Source organism: Brachyhypopomus gauderio, unplaced genomic scaffold (genome assembly GCF_052324685.1).
Source record: "Brachyhypopomus gauderio isolate BG-103 unplaced genomic scaffold, BGAUD_0.2 sc204, whole genome shotgun sequence".
In the NCBI taxonomy this organism is placed as follows: Eukaryota; Metazoa; Chordata; class Actinopteri; order Gymnotiformes; family Hypopomidae; genus Brachyhypopomus; species Brachyhypopomus gauderio.
This window is the reverse complement of record NW_027507025.1, coordinates 228247-238142: the sequence shown is the minus strand read 5'-3', so window position 1 is coordinate 238142 and position 9896 is coordinate 228247. Positions and strand designations below refer to the sequence as shown.

The 9896-nt window shown below is 41.2% G+C and overlaps 1 long non-coding RNA gene across 1 annotated transcript; it reads left to right on the top strand.

The window, feature by feature from the left end:
• Positions 1-4424: 4424 nt before the first annotated feature.
• On the top strand, positions 4425-6544 carry LOC143502748 (uncharacterized). Its single transcript, XR_013127146.1, has 3 exons — positions 4425-5246; positions 5329-5405; positions 5563-6544. It is a non-coding gene; the product is annotated as an uncharacterized LOC143502748 (long non-coding RNA).
• The last annotated feature ends 3352 nt before the right edge of the window (positions 6545-9896 follow it).

Genomic DNA, 9896 nt, shown 5'->3' with positions numbered 1-9896 from the left:
TATGGAAATCCATACTCATAAGAATTAATATACTGTCTTACATAGAAGTATAAAATTATGTACAGTATATATGAAAATGTATTTTTCTCACCATGAGTGGTAAAACCTGGTGTGTATATGAAGTGGTTCTGTTCCTGCCTAGGCCTAGGCTGGTCGGTTCTCCTGGGGAAAAAACTCATTCTCCACCTGAAAAATACAAAGAATAGAAAGACAGAAAGATATAGAAGAAATAGAAAGATTTGTTAGATTTGTATGTATTGTAATTAACAGAGCAAAATGTCTTGCGACTTGTTCTGAGCTTTTCAGCATCAAAACTGAATCCAAACATTCCACCTTCCCAACCAAACATTCTAAACCAAACATTCCAAAGTTGAGTAGCACGTGATATCACAATTTCCAGTTTTTCTAACCAAAACACCAAATCAGCCAGACTGCTACAATAACCTGATGCCGCCTGGCTTGTACCCAAAGGGTTCATACCAGAGACCGTATATATTATATATATACATCAAAGGAATGAATTGAAACTAGCTAGCGGTGGTACGCTAACGACAGCTAGCGTCGCAACAGCGGGTGGAAATTATCATACAGTTAAGCCCGCCCACTAAGAGGGAAGACATGATTGGTCAATTTTGCTGTCTGTAAACGAACAGCGGGCATGACAGTCCTGATAGGGGGAGACACAGGCTCACAGGCTTCCACTTAACCCCTCACCTTCCAACACAGATTGAATAGACACGGTTGAATAATGTATTTCCTTATATTTTTGTCATTGTTTAGATGTCGATTGCCAAACTGTAAGTAGATCAAATAAATTTGGATAAATTATATTATATATATTTATGTTTTAAGAATATTTTTAGGCCCTCTGAGAGTACATACGGTCTCACTCTGGTCTCAACACAGCTCACTGTCAAATACTGCCCACTAGTGGGACAGGGATGTAGTACAAGTGACAAACTATTTTTAAAAAATCATACATTGCATAAAATTATACACATAATCACCATTACTAGGTTAAAAGCAGGAATGCTTAGATGTATAATAATTTATAGCTATAGTAAATTATATATGCTGTTTCAGTGTGCCTAAAAATACACCATTCAAAGAAGTATGTGGATTATAGTTCTACTGTAAATTAAACATAGAAGTTATTTTTGTTGTATAGTCAAAGTCAAATTTATTTATATAGCTTTCACAGTACATGTCACAAAGCAGCTTTACAATCGTATGGGTCCCTAACGAGCAAGCCAAGGCGACAGTGGCAAGGAAAAACTCCCTATGGTGGTGGGGATTAGGAAGAAAACCTTGGGAGGACCAAGACTCAAAAGGGAACCCATCCTCCATTGGGCGGCCCGTTAGCACAAGTCCGTGGTGTGCAGGATGGTTCTACAGATAATGTTTAAGGTCCTTGTTCCCCGGCCAAGTAGTCACAGTCTTTTTGGTGTAGATGGTGAGCCTCAGGTAGGAGCATCAGCACGTCCTCTTGCATATAGTGTCATTAGCGGGCACACACACAGGATGTGGGAAATCTCTCTTATTATTTGAGTGTTTGGAGTTGATTTAAATGCTTTAGCTAATATTACTGTCATTTAATTTCCCTCACAAAAGTCCCAAAAACAAACACAAAAAGCAAGAACAAATGTTCAATACAACCCACAAGCACTTAGTGTTGTGCTGAAGTCCTCCCTGAGGCCGGTCTGCAAAATCTGCCATTACACTTATTAGCTATACAGTGCTTAATTTGTAAATCAAACAATGCCGGAACGCAAACAGCGGCATGAGACAAGGGGTCACTGAGGTCAACAATGTCACCGGATCGCACACAAAACGTAACGTTTAGGCGCACAAATGTCAAAATAACAAGCCAATTCGTATATATATATATATATATATATATATATATATATATATATATATATATATATATATATATATATATATATATAAATAACAAGCCAATTCGTATATATATATATATATATATATATATATATATATATATATATATATATATATATATATATATATATATATATATATATTACTTTTCAATTATTTACGTGTGTTTTAATGAACTGAATCTGGTATTATAAATGAGGAAAAGCACTAAAATATGCATGACATGGGGTCTCAGTGACTGGGTTGGAGTCTCTGTTTGTCGTTAAGTTCAGATGTTCACTGTTTTTGACTAACAAAAGTTAAGGGGTTTGTTGACAGGTTAGACAGATACATGTCTCAGGATTATGTATAACTTGAGCATTATTTTAATGTCAGTGATAGCCTATCCATGTTCTGTATGCAAAATCTATTGTCATAAAATAAGCAAACGGGTCCAGGTTCCATTCTTGGGGTTCTTATGCCATGCACATTTTTTTTCTCCATTTTAAAACACTTTTTTTACTCAGCCCCACCCACATTGATCTTAATTAGCTAAATAGGTCAATCAGGTTTTAGAAAAGGTAAAACACAACGTGTGATATAGGATCCCCAGGACTGGTATACGGAACCCCTGAATTAAACAAAGTCATTACTAATTTTGCTTACCCTCTTACAGATTGGACTTTCTGATTCAACTCCTGTTGTGCTGAGACACGCATGATGTTCACATGTCGCAGACACTGCCCTATGCAAACGTATAGTTGCTTTGCTTTTTCAAACTGCACATTTTTCTCAGCTCAGTGTGCCAGTTGTTCCCCCTGTGCACAGCTGTACTGAAACTGAACAGTGCTGGCACAAACCTTGGACAATCGTAAGTTTATAATAATCACACTAGATGAATGATCTAATTTAATGCACTTCTTCTTTCGGCTATTCTCTTTCAGGGGTCACCACAGCGGATCAAACTCCTCCATCTGGCCCTGTCCTGAGTGTCCTCCACTGACACCCCAGCCACTCTGATATCCTCTACCACTGCATCCATAAACCTCCTCTTAGGTCAAGAACTCCACTGCTGTCTCTCCCAAACATTTCCATGCCTCCACTGGAATATCATCAGGTCCAACTGCCTTACCACACTTCATTCTCTGAATTGCAGCCCTTACTTCCTCCTTGCTCACCTGAGGCACTTCCTGATTCACAACCTCTACCTCTTCTAACCTTCTTTCCCTTTCATTCTCTTGATTCATCAGCTCCTCAAAATACTCCTTTCACCTTCCCAAGACACTCTCCTCACCAGACAACACATTTCCATCTTTATCCTTTATCATCCTAACCTGCTGCACATCCTGCCCATCACAGTTTCTCTGTCTGGCCAATCTGTACAGATCCTTTTCCCCTTCCTTAGTGTCCAACTTCTCATACAGCTTGCTATATGCCTTCTCTTTAGCTTCTGCCACTGCTCTCTTTGCCTTGCGACACATCTCCTTGTACCTCTGTCTACTTTCTTCATCTCGCTGAAAATCCCAATTCTTTTTAGCCAACCGCTTTCCTCTCAAACTTTCCTGAACTTCCTCATTCCACCACCACGACTCCTTGTCTATCTTCCTCTGTCCTGAGGTCAAGTACCTTCCTAGCCACATCCCTCACTGCATTTGAAGTTTCATCCCAGGTATCCAGAACACCACCACCATTACCCAGTACCTGCCTCACCTCATCCCTGAATTTTACACCACAGTCCTCATTAGGGATGCAAATGATTAATCGACTTTCGATTAATTGTCGATCAAGAGGTTACTCGATCAAAATGTATTAATCACGATTAATCGTTAGAGAGCGCTCCTGTAGTAACTTGAACAGAGCGTAAGAACGAGAGGCGAACACGTGTCGCGAAAGACCAGAGTGGAAAACAAAATGAAGTGGGCGAAAAAACGTGTGGTGTGGGACCATTTCAACATTGTTAATTTAGGCAAAGAAGTCAGATGTTCTCTGTGTAATGCGGTATTGAAGTACAACAGTTCCACTAGTTCACTCAATTATCATTTGAACACTGTGCATGCAGCTGTCCTGCATATCACCAGTGCACCTGGTCAACCTAAAATCACAGCTACACTGGGAAGGCGAGCGTTTTCGAAGCTCGCTACGAAAAAAGAAGAGTGAGCTAAAAACAAAGCTATCTACTGCTACTGCTGTAGCACTTACAACAGATTGTTGGTCGGCTCTAACAACAGAAAGTTACATTACCGTGACGTGCCACTACACTGACGAGAACTGGCAGCTAAAATCTGCAGTGCTGATTACGACGAACATGTCGGATAGACACACCGCTGACAATTTAGCTGACAAGCTCTATGATGTTGTGGAGACTTGGGGACTCTCCGGTCGCGTTACAGCGTGTGTTCACTACAACGCTAGAAACATTGTCCAAGCTTGGGCTCAATAATATTCTGTTTGGCTCTCTATTTAATTTCTTCTTAAAATTTTTTTTTTATGTCTAATGTTTCAAATGGAGCCAGTCCTTAATTTATTCCTTTTTTTTAAATGAAAGAATGTGTTTTGTTATACCCTGTGCTCTTCCTTTATCTTAAAGTAAGTGTTAACTACAGCCATCCTTTTAGCAAAATCTACCACCATTTGTCCTTCCATATTCCTTACATTAACACCATATCTACCCAACACCTCCTCATCATCACTGTTCCCTCCACCAACATGTCCATTTGAATCTGCTCCAATAACCACTCTCTTCATTAGGAACCTGCAAAACAACTTCATCTAACTCTCTCCAGAATTCTTCTTTCTCCTCCACATCACAACCTACCTGAGGAGCATAAGTACTGATGACCTTCATCATCACCCCATCGATCTCCAACTTTACACAGATCACCCTGTCACTTACTCGCTTTACCTCCACTACAGTCTTACTAAATTCATCCTTCAGGATTACCCCTACTCCATTTCTCTTCCTGTCTACACCATGATAGAAGAGTTTGAAGCCACCACCAATGCTCCTGGCCTTGCTCCCCTTCCACTTGGTCTCCCGTACACACAGTATATCTATCTTCCTTCTGTCCATCGCATCAGCTAGCTCTCTCCCTTGACCTGTCATAGAGCCCACATTCAACGTACCAACTCTAACCTCCACTTTCCTGCTCTGCCTCCTCTCCTTCAGCTTCAGAACCCTCTTCCCCCTCTCCTCCTCGTCCCAACAGTAGTCCAATTTCCGCTAATGCCCTGCCTCGACCGACCCGGTATGGAATTTCTGTTTTTGATCCGCATCATTTGATTTGGCGCAGTTTTTACACCGGATGCCCTTCCTGACGCAACCCTCCCTATTTATCCAGGCTTAGGACCGGCACTAAAATACACTGGTGTGTGCACCCTAGTGGCTAGGTTATCTAATTTAATGCACTGCCTGAATTAAATTACAGCAACTTTTGTCCATATTATTAGGGTGTAAAGCCAGGAGCAATCAACAACATGGTGATCACAAAACCTGTGCCAAATGGAACATCTCAAGGTGGAGTTAGGTATGATGCTTAATTACTTCTAATTAGACATGCAATTGTGCAGTTTAGCTGCTCTATCACAAATGTATAGTTACAATTAACTTTAATTTAAATATTCTAATTTAATATTAAACTAAATGCTTATAGTTTGGGATATTGTCTGTACTTGAATTTGTAGGAGTGGACTCTACAGGGGCATGGTGACCACTGTAGGCATGGCATCCCACAAGCCAGCTGTGCAGTGTGCATTTGGTATGGTGCAGGAAGGCATTGGTCTGTCATATCAGCAGCCTGTTTTACCATCACGACACATCACTCTCCACCCTGATGTGCCATCAACCCCACTTCTTCCTCTAAAAGACCACCACCTTGATGCACCCACCTGTGCTTTTGTGTGCACTGAACAGGAACTCTTTCACCTGAAGTCTTTGGAGGTATCACTTGATATGGCTCACAGAATTGAGATGTCAACTCTGGCACAAGCCTAGAGTAACAGCGTCACGTTTTCGTGAGGTGTGCCATGTCAGAGGGCATAGCTCTGCAGAGTCCCTTGCTGAACGCATCATCAGAGGTACCAGACGGACGGCTGAAATGAAGAGAGGTCTAGAGATGGAGTCCGGAGCAGCATCTGAGTATTGCAGGATACTCAATGTAAATCACACACCATGTGGCCTCATCATCCACCCAGATGCTCCCTGGCTTGGTGCAGCCCCTGATGGTGTCGTATTTGACCCCACTGAATACCCCCAGTTTGGCTTGGTCGAGATTAAATGCCCTAATGTGAAGAATTACATTGACTGTAAGTATCTGTATATGGAGTACGGATGTTCAAAACTAAAAAAAGACATGCGTATTACTGGCAGATTCAAATGTCAGTTACTAATCAGCGGGCTTCACTGGTGTGATTGTGGTGTGGGCTAAGGAGGATTTTTTTTTTTGTGGAGCGTGTTTATATGAATGCAGATGTACAGAGACAAATTCGTGAGAAGACAGATTTATTTTACTTCTACACATATATGACAAAATATCAGTCATTGAAATGTTAACATGTTCTATACAGAATCTTTTTTAAATCAAATGTTCCCTTATTTAACAGTATTTGAGCTTTTCTTAAACAGCACAATGTGTTTTTGATGTAAAGAACCTGGAAATATGAAAAAAGTTTATGAAAAAAATATTTACAGTCACAAATGAAACTGAACAGTGCTGGCACAAACCTTGGACAATCGTAAGTTTATAATAATCACACTAGATGAATGATCTAATTTAATGCACTTCTTCTTTCGGCTATTCTCTTTCAGGGGTCACCACAGCGGATCAAACTCCTCCATCTGGCCCTGTCCTGAGTGTCCTCCACTGACACCCCAGCCACTCTGATATCCTCCACCACTGCATCCATAAACCTCCTCTTAGGTCAAGAACTCCACTGCTGTCTCTCCCAAACATTTCCATGCCTCCACTGGAATATCATCAGGTCCAACTGCCTTACCACACTTCATTCTCTGAATTGCAGCCCTTACTTCCTCCTTGCTCACCTGAGGCACTTCCTGATTCACAACCTCTACCTCTTCTAACCTTCTTTCCCTTTCATTCTCTTGATTCATCAGCTCCTCAAAATACTCCTTTCACCTTCCCAAGACACTCTCCTCACCAGACAACACATTTCCATCTTTATCCTTTATCATCCTAACCTGCTGCACATCCTGCCCATCACAGTTTCTCTGTCTGGCCAATCTGTACAGATCCTTTTCCCCTTCCTTAGTGTCCAACTTCTCATACAGCTTGCTATATGCCTTCTCTTTAGCTTCTGCCACTGCTCTCTTTGCCTTGCGACACATCTCCTTGTACCTCTGTCTACTTTCTTCATCTCGCTGAAAATCCCAATTCTTTTTAGCCAACCGCTTTCCTCTCAAACTTTCCTGAACTTCCTCATTCCACCACCACGACTCCTTGTCTATCTTCCTCTGTCCTGAGGTCAAGTACCTTCCTAGCCACATCCCTCACTGCATTTGAAGTTTCATCCCAGGTATCCAGAACACCACCACCATTACCCAGTACCTGCCTCACCTCATCCCTGAATTTTACACCACAGTCCTCATCCTTTAACTTCCACCACCTGATCTTAGGTTCCGCTCTCACTCTCTTCCTCTTCTTCACCTCCAACATCATCCTACATATCACCATCCTATGCTGTTTAGCTACGCTCTCCCCGGGTAACACCTTGCAATCACTAACCTCTTTCAGGTTTCGTCTCCTACAGAGGATATAGTCGACCTGTGTGCATCTTCCACCACTCTTATGTTACCCTGTGCATGTAACCCATGTAGCCTATCTGTTGACCTGGTGTGCTAAAACACACTTTTTGCAAAACATTAAACACAGTTGTTCACATAAGACATTCAAACATTCAAAACTGAAAATCATGTGTTTCTTTTGGAAAACACTGCCACGCAACTGCTACACTCACCTACCAAAATCCATACCCAGTCCTCCTCACACGTTACAACACTTGAGCTTTGTATGTTTAAATCAATAGTGGTTTAAATTGATGTCCACACACTCAGTCTGTATTGTCTATCTTTTTGCAGGCTTCTACCCAAGACGATTGCATGCAAGCACCTACAAGCACCTGGGAGATGGTCTGACTTGCCAGTGGATGTACTGATGCCGGGGTTGGATGTGCCATTGCCGCAAGAGGACGTGCTGATGCTCCTACCTGAGGCCCAACATCTACACCGAAGGGACTGTGGGAACTAGAACCATAAATGTAGAACCACCTTTTGTCCACAAATACGGACTTGTGCCAACAGGCTGCCCAATGGAGGATGGGTTCCCTTTTCAGTCTTGGTCCTCCCGAGGTTTTCTTCCTAATTTTTTATTTATTTATTTAAACTTTATTTTACCAGGGAAAAATCCCATTAAGAACCTCTTTTTCAAGGGAGCCCTGGCCAAGATGCAACAACAGCAATACAGTTACAGCCAACAAATAAAATTACAAAGTTAATTAAAACAGGTGCATGTGAGGGAGGCTGTCTCTCCCTCACTTCCTAATCCCCACCATCATCGGGGGTTTTTCCTCGCCACTGTTGCCTTTGGCTTGCTCATTAGGGATCTGGAGCCATACGATTGTAAGGCTGCTTTGTGACAACATGTGTTGTAAAAAGCGCTATATAAATAAATTTGACTTTGACTTTATGACCACAGTGTACCCTTCTTCTGATGGCTACTTCCAGCAGGATAACTCGCCATGTTATAATTCATGAATCATCTCAGACAGATTTATCGAACACAACAATGAGTTCCCTGTACTCCAGTGGCCTACATAGTCAGATCTCAATCCAATAGAGCACCTTTGGGATGTGGTGGAACGGGAGATTCGCATCATTGATGTGCAGCCGACAAATCTGCAGCAACTGCGTAGCAATCACATGATGCTATCATGTCAACATGGACCAGACTCTCTGAGGAATGTTTCCAGTACCTTGTTGAATCTATGCCACAAAGGATTAAGGCAGTTCTGAATGCAAAATGGGGTCCAACCTGGTACTAGCTGCAAGGGTGGTGAACCCGAGGGTAGAGAAGGATCCATTAGCAGGGTTGCCAACTTTTGCCGTTCGCTTGGAGTGAGATTTTAACCTGGAGCCGGTGGCGAGTGTATTTTGTTGAGCGGGGGGGTGGATTCAGTGTTATATCCAGGGTTCCCACGGGTCCTTGAAATCCTTGAAAGTTTGTGAATCTGAAAAAATAAGTTCAAGGCCCTGGAAAGTTTTTGAAAACAGGCATAAAAGACAGCCGTCCTTGACGGTCCTTGAATATTTTAGAGGGTTTGAAATTTCACATGGATGAAGACCGCGGTCACAGAATAATAGGGCACAGTTGGTAAGGAAGTCAATATTTACAAAAGATTGCTATGAAAAAGATTGCCATGATGTTTTAAATTTCTCATCCTTTGTTGAAAAAATATGATCTGATATGAGTTGTTATAAAGATTTAAAGAAAGTCTGCAAAGTGATTCCTTTAACATTTTATATTCAGAGTTGACTGTTTCGATGCCCATGTTAAAAGTGAATGACTGTTGAGTTCAAGTGTAATAACAAGATTATCACTGATGGTATGAGACAAAAGATATAATAGATATTCTTTCAAGAAACATCCTAATACAAATTATAAAACCACAAAGGCTTGTCAAATGGCTCATGTCTTCTAAAGTAAAAGAGACTCATTTCAAAATAATAAATAAGATATATCCTGTAGCCATGTTTCTTGAAAGAAGAGTTAAACTTGATGTGGATTAATGGACCTTTTTTAAGTCAGAAGATGAATCCCAGGAGCATTTGTTTTTCCATCTCAATCTTTACAAAGTTTTTGCATGGACACTAGAAACTGGATTAATCTCAAACTTCTTTCTTTTGATACCATTATACTTCAGTTCGAATTTCTCTGATTCCATAAATTCACTACCATAAGTGGAGTGGTTAAAAGGCTGTTCTCTTTATGAATGAATATTATTCT